General features: G+C 45.9%; 1 protein-coding gene across 10 annotated transcripts in view; it reads left to right on the top strand.

The window, feature by feature from the left end:
• Nucleotides 1–18,441, top strand: part of LOC106823687 (carboxyl-terminal PDZ ligand of neuronal nitric oxide synthase protein) — a 286,226-nt gene that overhangs the window by 105,150 nt on the left and 162,635 nt on the right. The gene's annotated exons all lie outside the window — the stretch shown is intronic.

Here is an 18,441-nt window from a genome sequence, read left to right as displayed (position 1 = left end):
CTTAAAGCAACAAGAAATGACCTTCTCTTGGCCTCAGTTGGATTTCCTTTGAGCATTTCTGTGTGCCTGTACTGCTGACACTGTCATACAACAACATTCAGATTGGAAAGTATGCCTGCATTTCTTGAGAGACACGTACTGCTCTGAGGATCTTGCTGCCCCTGCCCCTCTGCTTCTGCTTGCTAATTTGCTTTTTCCTGAGGTAGCAATTTTCACGACTCTTTTCTGAGCATTCTTTTCCTGGAGGTCTTTCCTGCTTGAAAGTGCTTTCTGCATAAGGCCCTGCAGTGCAGAGTTCTGGGGAGGCCAGCCACCCAGCTCGTTTCTTTCCGTTTCCTCTCCACAACCCGCAGATCTGCCTACCAGCCGCCTGCTCCAGGCACCAGCGAGGAGATACAGTGGGAGAAGATTCCTACGGTCCCCCAGGACTCATAGTATGTAGTCTTTGATTTAGAGTTGTTTGAGGACCTGTGTTTGGGCTGGCAGAGGAAGATAAGGAATTCCAGGAATTCTTGCTGCTTTCTCCCAGATATCTGGCTAAATTCTCTTCCTCTTCCTCCCCCATTAAAGAGGCCTGGGATGAGAGAGAGTTGAGCTGTGACTGATCCTGTAATTGACCTCTTTGTTTTTGTTACTGACTCATGACCCTTCTGATCAAGATGATTTATTGGCTTATTAATTTTAATAATGATGATAACAATTATAATTGTCATTGCAGTCACATCATTCATTTAACCTAGGCATGTCCCTTTCATGTAGAATTAGGTAATGAAAGCCAAAGTGCTAGCCTAGATCCCGGCATGTGGTTGGTGCTCAACTCACAAGTTTACTGTTACTTAGATGTGGGGGGTGATTGTCTCCTTAAAGTTAAGGGAATTGTCTGGGATCTTCAGTCAGTGACAGCTGCTTCGGTCTCCCAGCTCTGTTCCTGGATAAGTTGAAAGGTCTAGGCCAGTGGTTCTCAACGTGTGGTTCCCGGACCAGCCATGTTGGGCTCACCTGGGAACTTGTTAGAAATGCAGAGTCCCAGGCCCTGCCCAAGACTTACTGAACCAGAAACTCTGAGCTCGGGGCCCCGCAGTCTGTGTTCTAACGAGCCCTCCAGGTGACTCTGACGTGTGCTCATGTTTGATAACTGCTTGTCTGGACCTTCAGCCCGACTTCTTATTTCTAGGGATTTTTCAGGGTATGTCTCTGACTCTAGTGTGAAAGTGGCTGCTCTTAAGATGATTCTGTTGAACCGGGAAAGGTCTCAGGAGAGGCTCTTAAAGGAGGTGTGTGGTTTTGTTTTGGCGATTAGCTGGTTGGAAGGGAGACCTTTTGAGCATAGCATGAGACCTGGTGGGGTAGGCTTGGGGTTGAAGTGGAATGATTAACAAAAGGGCCATTGGGGATTGTAAATTCAGAACAAGGGGTACAAGTGACATTTGTTTGGGAACCTGGCTAAGAGGCTTGCTGGCTGCCTTCATCCTCACAGAAGGGATGTCCCTTGCCATGCTTCTTTGGACAAAGGCTTCTCTGGGCTGTGCCTCTATGGGCAATACATGTTTGCTTATAAGTCTCAGCTCCTTTCTGCTTCCACTGATGGCCAGCCCCCCTTCTGATTTGGATATGTGTAAATAGAGATAGAGATTTTTAAATGATTTAATCTGGCTTGGTCAGGCTTACCAGCCTGGGCACCTTCCTCTGTTTTCCATAGGTGATTATGTATCTTTCTGCGTGAATCTCATGTGTCTGAATTTTAAGTTAAAGGCTCAGCAGGAGACCTCACGTGCTTATTGCCACCTTCTTGCAGGACAGGGCACGTCCCTGCCTCCTTTGTACAGACTACAGAACAGAGTTGGGAAGGTATCTAGATTGCAGCCAGACCCTCTAACCTCTCCCTCTGACTCCTGTGGATGACTAGGATGTGCCTGCGTGCAAGGAAACGACAGCCTCTGCTGAGAAATTCCTCTGATGAGAGAGCCCACCACCTCTGGAGAACACTCAGGATGTTGCAGGAGAGTTCTAGCAGTTAAACATTTTTCTGAACTGTTACTGAAAAGATGACTCTCAGGCTATCAGGAAGTACCCAAATGCTGTAAGAAGTGATGCTGACCTGGTTGGAAAGTGGCTGACGTTCGGAGCTTGGATTGTCCTGCAAAAATAAGCAGCTCCAGATCCCTTGTTTTAAGTTTTGCTTAGCAACAGCTTGTCCCTTTTGAGATATCTTAAGGCAGACTTGAGGGCTCTCCCCGCCTGAAGTGGAGGAAAGCCGGGCTGAAGGGAGATAAGGTTCTGGGCCATTTCGTACTGGAGTGTGTCCCAGTGCCCTGGCTTAAAGGGAAGAACCAAGGCCCTTCTTAGCTGATGGGAATGCAGGCTGCTGAGATACAGTGGGAATGGTGGTGGTGGGGAACACGTGATGACAATGTTGGAAAGAGAATGAGAGAAGCAATCAGGCCTCAAAGGAGGAAGGAGACGGTGTTCAAGAATTTGTGCTGATGGATAATTATGTGTACTCCCTTTTCCTCTTTACCATTTACTAAATGTTTGTCTGTTTTGCTGAACAGCAGCCAAAAGACTCTAAATTCTCTTGGCTTCCATCTGAATTTAGTTGGGTTGTCTGTTCCCTTCTCTGACAATTCCCTAAAGAATCTCTGCAGATTTCAGAGGGGGCCACGGAAAAGGGGCATTTCTCAGAATTCGAGCCACATCTACTCTATTTCTTACTGCCCCTTTTCCCAAAACCTGGGGTCCTTATTTTCTCACTGGTGCTCCCCACCCGCACCCCACAATATTAGTTAGATTCTCTTGCTCCAGTTTTCATTTCTAGATGGATGTTTCTCTCTTTTTAATTAAGAGATTACCTTTCCATCTGAGCTATTGGCAAGTATTTGCCAGAAGATCCAAGGTAAAGCTGCCAACTTACTGGAGTGTGACACAGCTGCGGAGGCCGCCCGTCTCACAGGCTCTGCGGAGACGTGGGGCTGTCACTTCAACAAGTATCAGATATACACACTCTGCCTGCAGAGCTCCCGTGCATAGCCTTAAATAAATATCCCAGATGAATGTGCCCTGTTTCCCGTCTCCGACTTCTCTTCCATCTCCATCTGTTTTTTAAACATGATTTCCCAACTTCCCAATCACCCCCTCTAGACCCCCATATAGTCCCTGTCTTGTCTCCCTCTCTCCTATAAGATAAAGACGCAGAGCATCCATTACCACTTTAATAGAGCAGATAGTATATTCCCTTGGCCACAGCCAGTTTGCAAGACTGCTCTGGCCAGCCTGGCAGATTGCAGACAGCCTGTCGGTCCATCTCTGTAGCTTTTGGGGTTCGGGTTGGTTTGGGAGTCCCTCTCGGACCGAGGAGAGTCCTCTCCCTATTGAACTAACCTTCGGTGCTAGCTGTGCCCTTTTTTGTTTTGAGACCTTTTCTCAAAGGGCACTGTGGTTTCGACTTCCCTGTTGGAAGATCTGTGTCTGTGGAAAAGTTCCTGTAACCTTTCAAGGTTTGCACTCTGTTCCAGAGGAGCTCTTGGAAATGAAAATGGTCCTTTTTTCTTAAATGATCTCACAGATGATCAAAAGGAGCACATAAAAACTGTCCTGTGGGGTTGGCAAGGTTGCGGTGTGCTCTTTACCTCTGCTCTGGGCTCACAGGTCTGAGACAGTGTCTCGCCAACAGCCGTTAGCCATCCCTGGGGACTGGGTTGGAGAGAGACAGAAGGGGAGGTGGGAGGGGGGATATTAATGCTTTAGGAGGTCTAACTTCTTTTTCATCCTAGAAGAGGCATTTGAAATTGGGTAGACGCATTCAGTCCTGAAAAAGAGAGCTTGTGGGAGCTAGATTTGATGTCCAGCATTATTTCAGAGGATTTGGCCAATAGCTCACTTGAGTGCATTGCCCGATTGATGCTGGGAGGCTGTCTGCATTGGAATTGCTGATGCCTAGTCATAGATGAGATGCCAGAGATGGCATTCTCTGAGCACAGGCTGCCACTTAGTAGTTCTCTGATCTTTGTAAAATTTGCTTCCTCTCTGGTTGAAATGAGGTGGGGGTAGTGACTGGAGGGGTCTCTGAGGATTAAATGAATACTTAGTATAGTGCCTAGCATGCAGTAGGTGTTCAGTAAAGCTGCCATTAAGAATAACAGTATTGATAATTATTAATATTAATACCATTATTACTATTTTTCTTAACGGCATGAAGTTGGTGCCCCATCTTCCTGTCCCATAAGTACCTTGTGCTCATAGTGCTTATCACTCTGTGCTTGCTGTCTCTCTGTGAGGCTGTGCTCCTAGGTCCTTGTAAACTGTCATGTTTACATTGCATTCCAGCATCTCTAGCACCTAACATGGGATGGGTGCAGTATTCACATATTGAATAAATAAATGAACAAACTCCTCTAGTCGACTTTTCTTTTTTTTTGAGGAAGATTAGCCCTGAGCTAACATCTGCCACCGATCCTTCTCTTTTTGCTGAGGAAGACTGGCCCTGAGCTAACATCCATGCCCATCTTCCTCTACTTTATATGTGGGACGCCTGCCACAGCATGGCTTGACCAGCAGTGCCTGCATCCACACCCGGGATCCGAACTGGCGAACCCTGGGCCACTAAAGCGGAACGTGCAAACTTAACTGCTCCGCCACCAGGCTGGCCCCCTAATTGACTTCTTTTTTTTTTTTTTTTAAAGATTTTGTTTTTTTCCTTTTTCTCCCCAAAGCCCCCCAGTACATAGTTGTATATTCTTCATTGTGGGTCCTTCTAGTTGTGGTATGTGGGACGCTACCTCAGTGTGGTTTGATGAGCAGTGCCATGTCCGTGCCCAGGATTCGAACCAACGAAACACTGGGCCGCCTGCAGCGGAGCGCGCGAAGTTAACCACTCGGCCACGGGGCCAGCCCCTAATTGACTTCTTTTTAACACTTGTTACCGGACTTCACATTCCTCAACTTGACAATGCTCATCCTGCATTTCATGCAGGCTGGGTACCTATTTGAACTCTCTTCCTACTTCCCCAGTTACTGTATTATTTGCCATTTCCTTTCTCTAATTCATGCCTGCTCTCTTGTTTGGAAATTCCATTTACCTTTTCTGTGACTATTTTATGTCCTTTTCTCCCTTCCTATGTTCCTTCTCTTCCACGATGCACTCCCAGCCACTCCAGTCCATGTTCATCCCAGTCATGCAGGCCTATTTCGTGTATAGCCTGTTAAGCCCTTGGATGTGTTCTTGGATTAAATTTTTGTGATAGTTTTCTCTCTCCAAGTAGATTGTCAGCTTCTTGAGAGCAGCCATATACCATATATTCTATCTGTCCACTCTAGGTCAGAGACCAGGGCCAGGGGCAAAACTGGTTCTAAATAAAAAAAGTAAGCCATTGTCAGAATAGTTAAATGAATTAGACAGTTGGACTAAGGGGGTAAATGAGATAAGAGTGTCTTTGCTGGCGGAATTCTGTCTTTAGCGTTGATTGTGTGAAGATGGGGGTTAGAGGAGTGTTATCAGCACCTAAATATTACAGTTTGGATTTTCTATACTCTGTCTTCCCAACTCCTGGTCTCCCATTTCCCCAGTCAGTTCTTTTCCTGAATGGGACTTTTCCTGAACGTGTCCTCTGAGAGTTCCAATGTGCTTGAGGTATTTAGGTCAGTTGTAATGAAACAAAGCCTGGTTCTCACTTGGCAGCGGTCTTGTTCCAGGAATCGTAGGTCTGAAGGGCTGAACGGACCTGAATCATCTGTGAGGCTTACAGTCCTGTTGTCGTCTTTGGGCTCTGCATCTCCACTTTCTCTTCCTCCTGATTATTTTTACTGTTTGAAAAGTTCAAACTTTTTTTTTTTGGTGAGGAAGATTGGCCCTGAGCTAACATCTGTTGCCAATCTTGCCCTTTGGCTTGAGGAAGATTGTCGCTGAGCTAACATCTGTGCCGGTCTTCTCCTATTTTGTGTGTGGGATGCTGCCACAGCATGGCTTGATGAGCTGTGTGTAAGTCTGAGCCCGGGATCCGAACCTGCGAATCCCAGGCTGCCGAAGCAGAGCACGCGAACTTAACCACTACACCACTGGGCCAGCCCCACTTCTTTAAAGGTGTGAAAGAGAATGTGGTAACATGAGTCTGTCAACTGCCTCTGGGGAAGAAGGCAACATATTTGGTGGTGATAAAGGAGATGGGAATCAGTAACGGTAACCATTTATTGAGTGTTTTATTCACCTGTGCTGTGGTCGTGTCTTCGTTAGGTTGGTTGATAACCACTCTGTTTCTGTATTAAACCGTGATCGATTGATTCCCTCAACATTTTTTGGGGCGAGAAGTCCAGCAGACGACTGCATATGCTGTGGGGGTTTCAGTGTGCAGCACGTAGTACATACTTTGTTAATGCTCGGGAATGGATGAATGCAGATGGAAAACATGCCGTGCAGGAATGTGCAGACTGGTCTGGGGCTGCAGCGAAATAGCACTGTGAGGGCTGGCATGAGTGGCGGGTAGAGGACACTCATTCTTAAGAGGGAGCTGTTGGGGGAAAAAGGAACAGCAGGGAGATGCCAGAGAAGCATCCTGTACCACATGGACTGTGAACGACAACCTGTAATAGAAATAAATGTGCTTTGAAAAATGCAATGTAGTATTCTCTTATAATTACAAATTTTACAGACCAACACAGGGGCTCTTTGCGGGAGCAGACCGCCTATTGCTTAGCAGATACCCAGCAAACATGGAGGCCCCACTGGACTATGCTTTTTGTCCCACTTTTTTCTTTTTCATACCGAACCCGTCTGCTGGTTCAGAGAACAGCTTTTTCTTTTCCGACTGTAACTAGGTGAGAAATTGTGAAGAGTGGTTGAAATAGTTTACTGGTGGTTCTCCTTTCATTTTCCCGTTCCATTGCGAGTAAGGCCACGTACTACATGGATGTCTACTGGCAAATGCATAAAACACACAATTTTGAGGGCAGAGTCCATGTCTTTGAGTAATAATTAACTGTTAATGGCATTGTCTTGGATGCTGTATAGTAAATAGTCAAGAAACACTCAGTCTTTCTTCAATGAGAGTTTTCAGGCCAGGGCGAAGACCACACACAGATAAACCTGAAAGGTGGTGTTTTGACTAAATATAAGCAGAAACAAAGGGAAAAAATCCTGCTGGTTTTGTGTTGCCCTGTTTAATTGCACGATGGTGGTGGTTTCCTTTGAATTTCCTCATGCCCAGTGCAGGGCACGGGCGTGATGGTGGATGATGCGCTGCTGAGCAAGGACTACATAATAGAGGCTGGCGGCCTGGCTGCTGGGTTTTTGACTGTAGCTGGATCTTCCCAGGGGTTTTCAAGTCTGAGTCTCTGTGAAATGGAACAAGTGGATTGAGCCTGGTCTGTCCTTAAAAATAAGTCCCTAAGACATCAGTCAAGTGCTTTTCAGTTGGAAGCCCGTGGAGTAAGAGCCTGGCACATAGACTTTGGACTTAAGGCAGTTTAGTTTTTTTTTCTTTCTTTACCTGACCCTCTTCAGGCTCAGGAGAGAGGAAATGTTCAGGGTCACTCAGGGCCAGGCCTAGGGACTGGATCTGCCTGGGCTCTTTGCACCATCAGGCACTAGCTGTCTGCAGTGTCACTTTTCTGAGTGAGGAAACAGAGGTCCCTGGCCTGAGGGTACATCTCAGGGCTGCAGGACTGAGAGCACCTAACCCTCCTGGTCCCTGTCCTCCTGGGGTCACGGTGTCCTCAGGTTAACTTGTCTCTCCAGGGCTGCTCTTCAGGACTTTACCTGGAGAGAGCTTCACATGCAGCAGCGCGTGCAGTGAGAGGAGAGCAGGCTGCCCCACCAGCCTTGCTGCCCTGAGGGAGGATGGCTCTGCCTGCCCCTTTTCCTCCTCACCGGCTGCGGGCTGGGGATGCTCAATGGGCCCAGCTATCTGAGGGCTCTGGTGCCAACTGCTCCCACCTGCTCTGGGTTTGACCCAGAAGGCATTGTGCGAGGATGGTGAGGGAGCGATGAGCACAGGGTGTGGGATAGAGTGGGCTGCCCTGATGCTCATTTAGAGGCTTAGGGAGGGAGCGAGGGAGAGAATGATGTTCTAATTACAGCCTGAGTTGTCAGGCCTATAATCTTCCCTGATGGTCCTCCTTATTCTCCAGTCTCCAGAGTCATCTGCATATGAATCAGAGGTGCCAAGGCTTAAGGTTTCTGATCTTTGTAACATCCTGTCAGTCTAAGCTTTTGTGATCTTGCACTGGGTGAACAGAGGGCAGGAACCAGCCGGTTATAGTCACTGAAATGTCCCTGGAGTGGCCTGAGAATCGAATTCAGGCATTTCCAGATCTGTTTTTAAGAAATTCGAGGCAGAAGTCAACCGAAAAAGGAAAGCTGAAGATGATGTGAGGTTCTGGGAGGTTCTCGCTGATGTGACTGAGAGGCTGGACCTCAGGAGGGTCTGGGAACCACTGACTTTCCTCCCCTAGGCTTTGGCAGTGGAGTGTGTCAGCCTGATATTTGTGGTATCAGTATGCAGCAAATTGCCAAAGGATTCTGTTGCCTCAGACTCAAATTTAATTGGCTTATTCTTATGTTGATTTATTTATTGACCTAATATTTATTGAGAGCCTTCCTTACGCCACACTCTTGGCTAACACTGGAGCTAAAATGGCAGACCAGACACATTCAGTGCCTGCCTTCAGAGCTTAGGGTGTAGAGACTAGAGGAGACTGTCAGAACTAACTCCCCCCACCTCCCAATTTAGATGTGGTCCCTGCGGCCAAAGAGGGGGAGGTATCTTGCCCACAGAGTCAGGATTTTGGACCTTGTTTTCCCAGCTAGATGGTAGACCGCTGGAGGGCAGGATCAGGCCTTGTCCTTCCACATGATGCCCTAAAAGTAATTGCCACTCAGCAAATATGGATTGATTGATTAAATATGGCAAAGATATTCCTTACAACTCCTCGCAGTTGTCTTGCTTCTCATTGCCAGATAGGTTCCAGTCCTCTGCCTCAAAGCGGGTGAGCCTGGTCATTTCCCAGCTTCCCCCCATCCGACCACGAGTGCAGCTTCAGGTTGCATTTGACCATCAAATCTCCTAGATTCTAGTCTGCTGCTAGAATTATGTGGCACCTGAGGCAGGAGGAGACTGAAGAGAGATTTCCCTCTCCTCATGGCGTCTTGCAAGAATCAGTAGATGGTGTGATCCCCATTTTGCCGAGGGTGAGCGGCAGATAACTGACGAGCTGGCTGAAGCTTGCGTTCCCGTGACTTCCACCATGTTTCCCAGCCCTTCTGGGAGGTGGGCAGGTATAGATAGGCGAAACCATGAGCTTTGAGTGGTTTCTCTGCTTTTTCTTCCCAAGAAGTGTCCAGGAAATTGGAACTCCTGGAAATTCCTTCAGTAATCCCTGGAGAACAGAGCACAGATTGCCTGTGTTTGCGTGTATAAATCCTTGAAATTCTCCTGCCCCTAGAATGAGTGCTGATAAGCTGCCAACCTTAAAAGCTGGCCCCCAGGTACTTATAAGCTGGGACTGGTTTTAACATTTAAGTATTTTGTGGCTAAAGCACATAATTCGGGGTTTGAGGACAATCGCAGTAGACTGGTCTAATTGTTTGATTTACCCACTTGAAATTAAGAACTGTGAATTCTGTATGCAAATGCAAATTAAGCGGGATGCAAATTGTCGCTTTGCTTTCGTTTTAGAGTCCAGAGGGCAGTTGATGCAGTTGGCTTTGCAGGAGGCAGTGGCTCGTGGGGGAAGCCAAGTGCCTGGAGAGGGGAGCTGTTGGCCCTGGGGGCCCGTCACCATGTGTGAGGTCTTAGGAAACCCCCTTCACTTCCTCAGCTTCAGTTCTTCCATCTGTGAATTCGGAGGAAAAATTGCTGGCTCTTCGTCACCCCTTTCCCAGGGCGGCCTTATCCAGAACTTGTGCTTCAGGCGAAAGGAACCGCTGCCTGTCCTCAAAGGGTGAAAGACTCAGGTGTGAGTGCATATATGTGCGCACAGATATTCGCACGTGTGCATTTGGTCGTTTTCACCCTGGTGGCCTTTCTATGACTCATTCTATCAGGCCCAGAATTCGGCTTTTTAAACCTTCCCTGACCTTCACTCAGGACCTGTATGATGACACAGAAATAATACTGTAGCATCCCACTTCACCTCCCAAAGGGTTGTGGTTATTCTGAGCCTCGGAGAGGGGCTCTCTGTGACTCCCCAGGCTGTAGGCTACCCACCCTCCCTGGGCCCATGAAGACAGGTTGAACAAAATTCTGGTCCAAGTGCCTGTGGGTTTCGTGAGGCCCTGGGTTTTGGCCTTGGGGGCAGAAGATTATCTCCATGATTTCTTCTCTTTGAAGCTCAGGGCTTCTGCTGCATCTTCCCTGGCGCTCCTTCCCTGGGTTTTAGAAAGTTCTAGACTCGATTCTGAGTGAAGTTCAGAGTGACATCACCCCTGAGGAATTCTTTCCAGGACGTGGGAGGATGACTTTTGGAGAATCAGGAGTTCTCCAAAGAGAGAGGAAGTGTATATTGCTGTCAATTCCATCTTTGTCTCAGGAACCTGGGCTGCTCTGTTCATTTCTATCCTGAGCTGAAAGGAGATGGGAATTTAGGCTGCATTAGTAGAGATGCTGTATCTAGAACAAGGGAGGTGAGAATCCCACTCCCTCGGCATAAGTTACTAGACCGTACCTGGAGTGTTGCAGTGAATTCAGAACAGCACATTTTCAGAGGGATGTGGGCACATTGGAATGTGTTCACGGAGTTGAAGAGCCCACTCTAGTCTGTGGGGATGGCTGGGAAAATGGATTTTAGCCTGGGGAGGGCAAAACTCAGGTTTTGACTGAGTTTTAAATGTCTGTGTGGTCCCAGAGGTCCTCACGTTGGAATCACAGAACCCTTGGGTAGAAACCTTAAGGAAGGAGATTCTGTTTAATATAAGGAAGAATGAATTTCGTTTGGGGGTGGTAGTTTTGCTGTTTTTTCCTTGACCATCAAAGTGATATGTTCATTGTAGAGTATTTGCAGAGGAAAGAATAAAAATCCATGATGTATCTGTAATACCCCTATTCAGAAGCAGCCACTATTTAGCATTTGGCACATTATCTTCTGGTATTTTTGTGTATTTTTTTCTTTACAAAGTTGAAATCGTAGTACATAATTTTGAATCTTAATTTTTAAGTAAGATTACAGGCAAAACATTTAACCTTACATTTGCTAATTTGTGGTAAACATAATATTTTAATGATTTCATAATATTCTATCCTAAAGATAGAATGTGATATGATTTTATCTAACATTTCCTCTAACATAGGCCATTAAGTTTATTTCCTAGTTTGTGCTTTTATAGTCAACTTCATTATAAATAAATCTTTCCATGGGTTTGAGATTTTTTTTCTTGGGTTACGTTCCTAGAAATGAATTTGTCTGGTCAAAGTGTATATATAATTTTATACTGTTGATACATATTGCTATATGGTTTTACAGAAATGTTATATCATGAGTTAAGATGCTTTTCTCCAAGTGATCAGAAAACTTAACCTCAACTGCCTTGAATAAAAAAGAATGTATTGGCTTATACAAGTGGAAAAAAAAGATATCAGGTGAGCCTGGGTACAGGGGCTAAACTAATGTTTACAAGACTCAGTTCTCCCCTCTCCTCCATCAGTAAGAATTTTTTGGCTACTAAGGGCCACAGTTGGTGGTGGCCTTTTGAGGGGTGTATGTGTGTGCGTGGATGGCTATAGTTGAGCCTTGAGTCAGGGGTAGTGTCTTCATGACTGGCACAGGCAGCCTCAACCCAGGGAGGCTGTCACAGAAACCTCCTTGTTTGGTCCCATTTGATCTAGTTTGGCTGGCATCAAAAAGATGGTTTTTCCTCTGAAATTTTTTATTAGACAAAGGAAGTAGATTGTAGAGCCTTAAGGAGTTGTCCACTGCTCCATCTCTCTGTCTGTCCATCCATCCAGGTAATGTAGTGGAGCGAACCTTGGATTAGCAGTTAAAGAATGTGTATTCTCATCCAGGTTCTACCCCTGGGGCTGTAACGCACTGTACCTTAATGGCAATGACCAAAGTGTACCTGGGATCAGGGACCAAGGGAACAGTTTCTCCTCCTGGGGCACATCCTCCAAAGCATTTACTTTTCAACAATTTTTAAAAGGTGAGATGTTATCAACATTATGTTGAAAGAACAGTAGGGGAAGTAGTGTGCAAGCCAGACTTGGAGCCACCCAGAGAAGGTCATGAAAGGCTGCTGTCTCTCTCTCATTTTTTCTAGTCTGTTTGCAGACTCCACGCCCAAGGTCAGCCACCATGGCTTTGGAAACTGACTTTGCATCTGCTTTCTGAACATTTCTTCATTATTTAAAGGGGGCTAATACCAGTTCTGCCACTCTCAGAGCTTTGTAGGGGCTGACCTGAAAATGAAAATGCACATGATAGGAATGCGTAAGTGTAAGATGATGTTTTAAGTCTTGAGCACCTAGGGCATGAAAGCAAGTTCCACCTTGCTTGAGAGGGGGGTGGTTCTAGCCCATTCAGCAGGGCCCCAGAGGATTTGGTCTTTTTTCCTCATTGGTAGACAAGCCCAGAAAGAAGGTTCATAGGATGTTCAGGAAGCACTGAGGGTCAGCACATAAAGATCTGGACCTCAAGAAAAGCATGCAGTAGATGTGGATTCTTCCTTAAATCCATTGCCACCACAGGGACCCCTCAGCCAGGCTCAGGTGACTGCAGCAGCTTTGCCCTGCTGCTCTCCTTTGCATCCTCTATAGAACACTCTTTCTAAAAGTACAGGTCTCATACCACCTGCCCTGTTCCAACGCTGCTCTTGGGATGATGCAAATTCCTTCACGTAGCTGAAAAGGGTGCACAGGAACAGTCTGGCTCCAGCTGACCACTCCACCTTCTTTTTCCGCTTCTTTCACTGTTCTCTACATTGTAGTTGGTCTTCTTTCAGTTACACCATGCTCTTTCCTGCCTGCAGACCTTCCCACATATAGTGCACTTCTCCTTAACCCCCCCATCCCAAAGCTTTTAGTCATCTTTCAGATTTCAGCTTACATGTCACTTCCTCCAATTTTTGCCGATCCTTTGATTGGGAGACTGAATAGCTAGTCACTGATGGTGGAGGGATTAAAAATGACTTATGAGTTTGTTCCCTCTGTCTGGGCAGGTGGTGACTGGGTATGAAACCCAAGTCCAGCAAATGGCCAGCGAGCGTGGTCACTCTTAGCACAGTTCACCGTCTGGAGCTGGGAGGAAGGTGTTCTTGTCCTCCTGTCACTTCAGCATCATCCTGTGCACATCTGCTTTGCGCATGTTCCGTGTTAGTGCTTCCTGCCCCACGGTGTGGAGTCCCAGCTTTTGATCGGTGCAGCTGCTCCCAGATGTTTGAGTGGCTTTCAAAAGGGGGTGGAGGAATGTAGGTGTCAAGCGCAGACTTTTCTTAATTCCTAGAAATCATGATGAGTCTGAATCACTGGGTTGGTGTTGCTGCAATTATCTAGAGATTGTGTGTGCGCACATGTGGCTGTGGGCGCTTGTGTGGGATGTGAATGGATGGTGATTTGTTTACAGGGTGGAACTGGGGAAGTTTGAGAAGAAGCTGCTAAAATTTACCCAAGATTTTTGCTGAAGTGGATAAGAAGATATTTGAGTTCTCTGTACGGCCAAGCATTCGTGAGACTGAAGGACACAAGGCATCAGAACCGTTTTGTAATACTTCCTGTAGCACAGATATAATGCCAGAAATCGTCTTGGTCCTGGAGATGAAATGGAATCGATGCCTAGCTTCTTAATGCGTGAGAATGTGAAAAGAAGCCTGTGAGCCCCAGCTAAGCAGTTGGCTCCTGGTTGATTTTTCATACATTTATTGAGCAAACATTGATTATTGTGCATCAGGTTTGCTTGTTCCTGAGTACACATTATCTCATTTCTTCTTGCAATTCCAGGATCGTCTTGAGTTTTATTTTAGGAGTTTTTAAGAAATACTCTAGAATTTGTTTTAGATAGTGTGGCTGTTGATTTAATGGGGAGTGGGGTTGACTGTGCCACTTGGTTGCAGGACAAAGCATTAACAATGATCTTGGCTCTCTTTGCTTACCTGCCAGACTACTTTTTTTTCCTTTGGCAGAGAGTAACTATTCAGTGAATGGGGACCAGAGAAAGCAGAATTTGTTAAGCAAGGTGCTTCTTGAAAATAGGATTCAAAGTTATAGGGTTTTCCTTGCCTCTCCCTAAACACCACTCTAATATGGCCATACTCATGCTTCCATTTGTGTTTTTCACAATAACATAACGGCTTCTCCAGGGAGTCTTCTGATGTCATCACTCACTATGGGATCTTTTTATTAAGGTAGATTGTGGAGGCGTGCAGAAAGGGTGATTGGCACAGAATTACAGGTTCGGGAATTGTAGCTGTCTTGCTGAAGGTCAGCCCTGTTGTAATTGCTGGCTCTGGTGTGTGAGCCACCCTGCAAAATGCTGAACTCCAGAGACGACTTTGGTCTGTGAGCAAGTGGTGCTTTTGGGACCTATTGCTGGCTCTTTATTTCTTTTCTTCAGATGTCTCCTGCCAATTGTTCCAAGGGTTTATTTCTCCCGCAGTTGAAGAAGATCACTTCGGATTTATTTGACTTGTATTTGTGCCCCTGAAGTATTACCCAGGTAGACTATTGCAGGTATCAGGAATCAAAGTTCTTGATCCGTTTGGCTGCTTTATCTCAGTGCAGCAGTTGTTCATACTGCTCAATAAGGACCGCTTCGTGAGGGGCCTGGGAGTCATCTGTCTATGTTTTGAAAGGCAAAAAAGCAGCATAGAGTCTTTTAGGGGATGTTATATAAGTAACTGGGAAACTCGAGGAACGGGGGGGGAAAAGGAGCAATGTCGAGCCAAGTGGTTGGAATAAGATAAAGGGATCTTTAATTCAGGCAGCTCTAGAAAGGGAAGTGGACTGAGGCATTTTAAACCTATTTCCATTTTTAAAAACCCCAAAGTTCTGTATTTTTCTGATTCCTATTTTGTAGATTTGACTCCTGTGGTATGCTCAGATTTATAAGAGGATGGTGTATGAGGCTGCAGGCGAATTTGCCATAACAGAATACCACAGACTACATAGTTTAAACAACAAATTTATTTTCTCACAGTCCTGAAGGCTGGAAGTCTGAGATCAAGATGCCGTTGGGGTTGGTTTCTGGTGAGGCCTCTTTTCCTGGCTTTGTAGACAGCTGCCTTCTCACTTTGTCCTCACATGGCCTTTGCTCTGTGCTCACACCCTCTTGGTATCTCTTCATCTTCTTAGAAGGACACCAGCCCTATTGGATTAGGTCCCACCCTTATGACCTCATTTAACTTGAACCACCCCCCTAAAGGCCCCATCTCCAAATACAGTCACGTGGGAGGTTAGGGCTTCGACATATGAATTTGGGTGGGGGGGGGGCAGATGGAGGATGACAATGACACAATTCAGTCCATAACAGATGGGAAGATCTTGTATTTAGTTGGGTTTGGCAAACTAGTTCACCCCACCTGTTTTTATAATGTTTATTGGAACACAGCCATGCCCATTCGTGTATAGATGGTCTCTGCCTGTGTTTGCGTTACAAGGGCAAGGGTGAGTGGTTGAGATAGACCTGCAAAAGCCTAATTTGCTATTTAGCCTTGGAAAGAAACAGTTTGCCAACCCCTGAAATTGGCAGAGCCTTTTCCAATAAGAGAAGAGGTTTGTCAGGTCTTGTATCACAGTGATTTTTTTTTATTGACGTACCAGTAGGCAATATGTGTTGTTTACAAATTAAATAGGGAAAAAATGGAGAGTGAAAATTGCCCCATGGCCAAGTGGCTGGTACACATCAGGGTTACCAGAAAAGCCAGCTGCAGTCAGAGACCTTGCTGTGTGACCCATGGGCAATTCACTTCCCATCTCTGAGCCTTGATTTCTTCCACCGTAAAATGGGGATAAGGTGACCTGTCTCATAACACGTTTGCTTGGATCCAATGAAATAAAGCCACAAGATCATTGTATGAGTGGTAAGAGGACTGTATAAATAGGAAGGATTAACCAGCACCTATTTGTGCTGTTGCAGCTACATGCTTTGTAAACCTACCCTATTATTTAGAGACTGAGAAATATTTGGATGGTGGTACTGTACTGCTCTGGGAAAAGCAGTCACCAGTAGGATTTTTATCACATAATTAGAGGCTATGTTAAATGTACTAGTGAAAAGCTGCTGTGTGCTGTTGCCTTGTGTTCACATGGATTGGGGATCCTGAACCTTTTCCCTGAGGATGTCCTAGAACAGTGTCCCTGCTCTGTTCCATTTTTGGTGCTGGCTCTGGGAAGTCCTAGACACAGTGCCAGTGCCACAATGGCCTTAGAGACCTTGATAAAATCACCATCTACCCACTGGATGCCTCTCCTTTGCTAGGTGCTGCTCAGCCATCCCATGTGTACATGTACTTGAAGGCCGCAGCATGCTGGAAAGCCAGGGAATGGTAGGAGTGGGGAAGCTCCCACGTTAGGATGAGAAAGAAGCAGAGCTGTTCAAGCTGTTTCTTTGTTGTCTTGTTTGTTCATTTATCTAGTCATTCCATCACTCAGCTTCCTCATTTTAGGAGTGATCATAGTATGTACATTACAGGGTTGTGGTAAGGATTGAATGAGATGCTGCAGATAAAGTGTTAAGCCAACTATGTGACATGGAGTAAATGCTCATTAAATGGTAATTGTTTTTATCATCATTCTCTAATTATTTCATATTCATTAAGTCCGTATCCTGTTCCAGGCCCTGGTGAACAGAGATAGGAGATAAAGGTACGTAGGTGATGATGCGGGAGGACCAGAGGTGAATCTGCTGTGTGTGTGTCCACCAGGCATGTGTTTCTCACAGTGAGGCCAGCGAGGCTACCACTGTCCCTTAACTCAGCCCAATCACCTGCCAGAGTGCCACCACCCTGCCTATCCAGATGTCACCTATCCTCCAGCACCAAGCTTGGGACTCATCTCCTTCCTGATGAATGCTGGCCTACAGTTGTCACACTTGTCTCAGAATCCCGGACCACTTGCCACCTTATATTTTGTTTGTTTGTTTGTTTTTTGAGGAAGATTAGCCCTGAACTAACTACTGCCAGTTCTCCTCTTTTTGCTGAGGAAGCCTGGCCCTGAGCTAACATCCGTGCCCATCTTCCTCTACTTTATTTGTGGGACACCTACCACAGCATGGCATGCCAAGTAGTGCCATGTCTGCACCCTGGATCTGAACCGGTGAACCCTGGGCCGCTGAGACGTGGAACTTAACTGCTGCGCCACCGGGCCGGCCCCCCACCTTGTATTGTTATAATTGTGTTAGGCAGCCTTGAGAAAAGAGACATGTCTCTTTCATCTTTAATTCTCATGTGCTTATAACAGTTCCTGGCACATGTGCTTAGTAATATTGAATTGGATGAATTCTAATTCAATTTAACCATCATTTGTGGAGCATTTACTTTAGGGTTTCTTAACTTCATCTCTACTGACATTTTGGACCAGACAGAACTCTTTGTTGTGGGGGCCGTCCTGTGCACTGTAGGATGTTTAGCAGCATCCCTGACTTCTAGCCACTATATACCCATAGCACCCTCCAATCATGACAACAAAATATGTCTCCAGACATTGCCAAGTGTCCTCTGAAGGGGAAGATCACCCCTAGCTGAGAACCACTGACTTGCTGTGTTCTAGACACTGCATGTATCTTCTTAGTTAACTTCCAGATACCTTGGGGAGGATTTCCATTCTCTCCGCAATGCCTTATACTGGCCATAGATTAGATGTCTAATAAATGTTTGTTTACTCAATCTGCTCAGCTCATTTTCCTGGTTGCACCACCTTCAGCTGAGGCTGGGGAGAACAGAAAATTCAAGGCCATATTCATCATCCTCAATTAGCATGTATTAAATAAATGCTTATAATTTCCTGGTTTTCATTTTGCTTTCCTTAATGACTCTCAGGCCTGGAGTCCCTTGCTTTCAGAATGCCAACAGTGCAAGAAAATGAGAAAATCCCACTTCCCTTGTTCAGATTTACTCTGAAAAAATTAATAGAATAGGCTTATGGGTAAATTTTTTTTCTCCTCTGGAATCTCATTTATGGTCTTAAAACTCCATGGGGCCTCTATGTTTGCAATTTTTGCACAAGGTTGTCCTTCATTTGCGTAGGAACAGTGTCTAGGAGTATTTACTGTCCCTCTGCAGGGGTGAACAGCAATATGGGGCCCAAGTGTCCCAGGGGCTCAGTTTTACCTGTAAGGTTGTAGCACAGTAACCAAAAGTCTAAGCCTTTATGTTGGGAGCAGTGCTGGACTGAAGAGTGTGTGTGTGTGTGTGTGTGTTTGTAGTAGGGTGGTAGTGAGGACAGAGCACCATTCTGTTGGGGAAAATGAGGAGAAGTGATATTCAGGGAGAACTCAGGATAAAGAACTTCGGAAATGAGGAGACCTCAC

This window comes from Equus asinus, chromosome 25 (genome assembly GCF_041296235.1).
Source record: "Equus asinus isolate D_3611 breed Donkey chromosome 25, EquAss-T2T_v2, whole genome shotgun sequence".
Classification (NCBI taxonomy): Eukaryota; Metazoa; Chordata; class Mammalia; order Perissodactyla; family Equidae; genus Equus; species Equus asinus.
The sequence above is the reverse complement of the archived record's forward strand: the minus strand, read 5'-3'. Positions and strand labels throughout refer to the sequence as shown.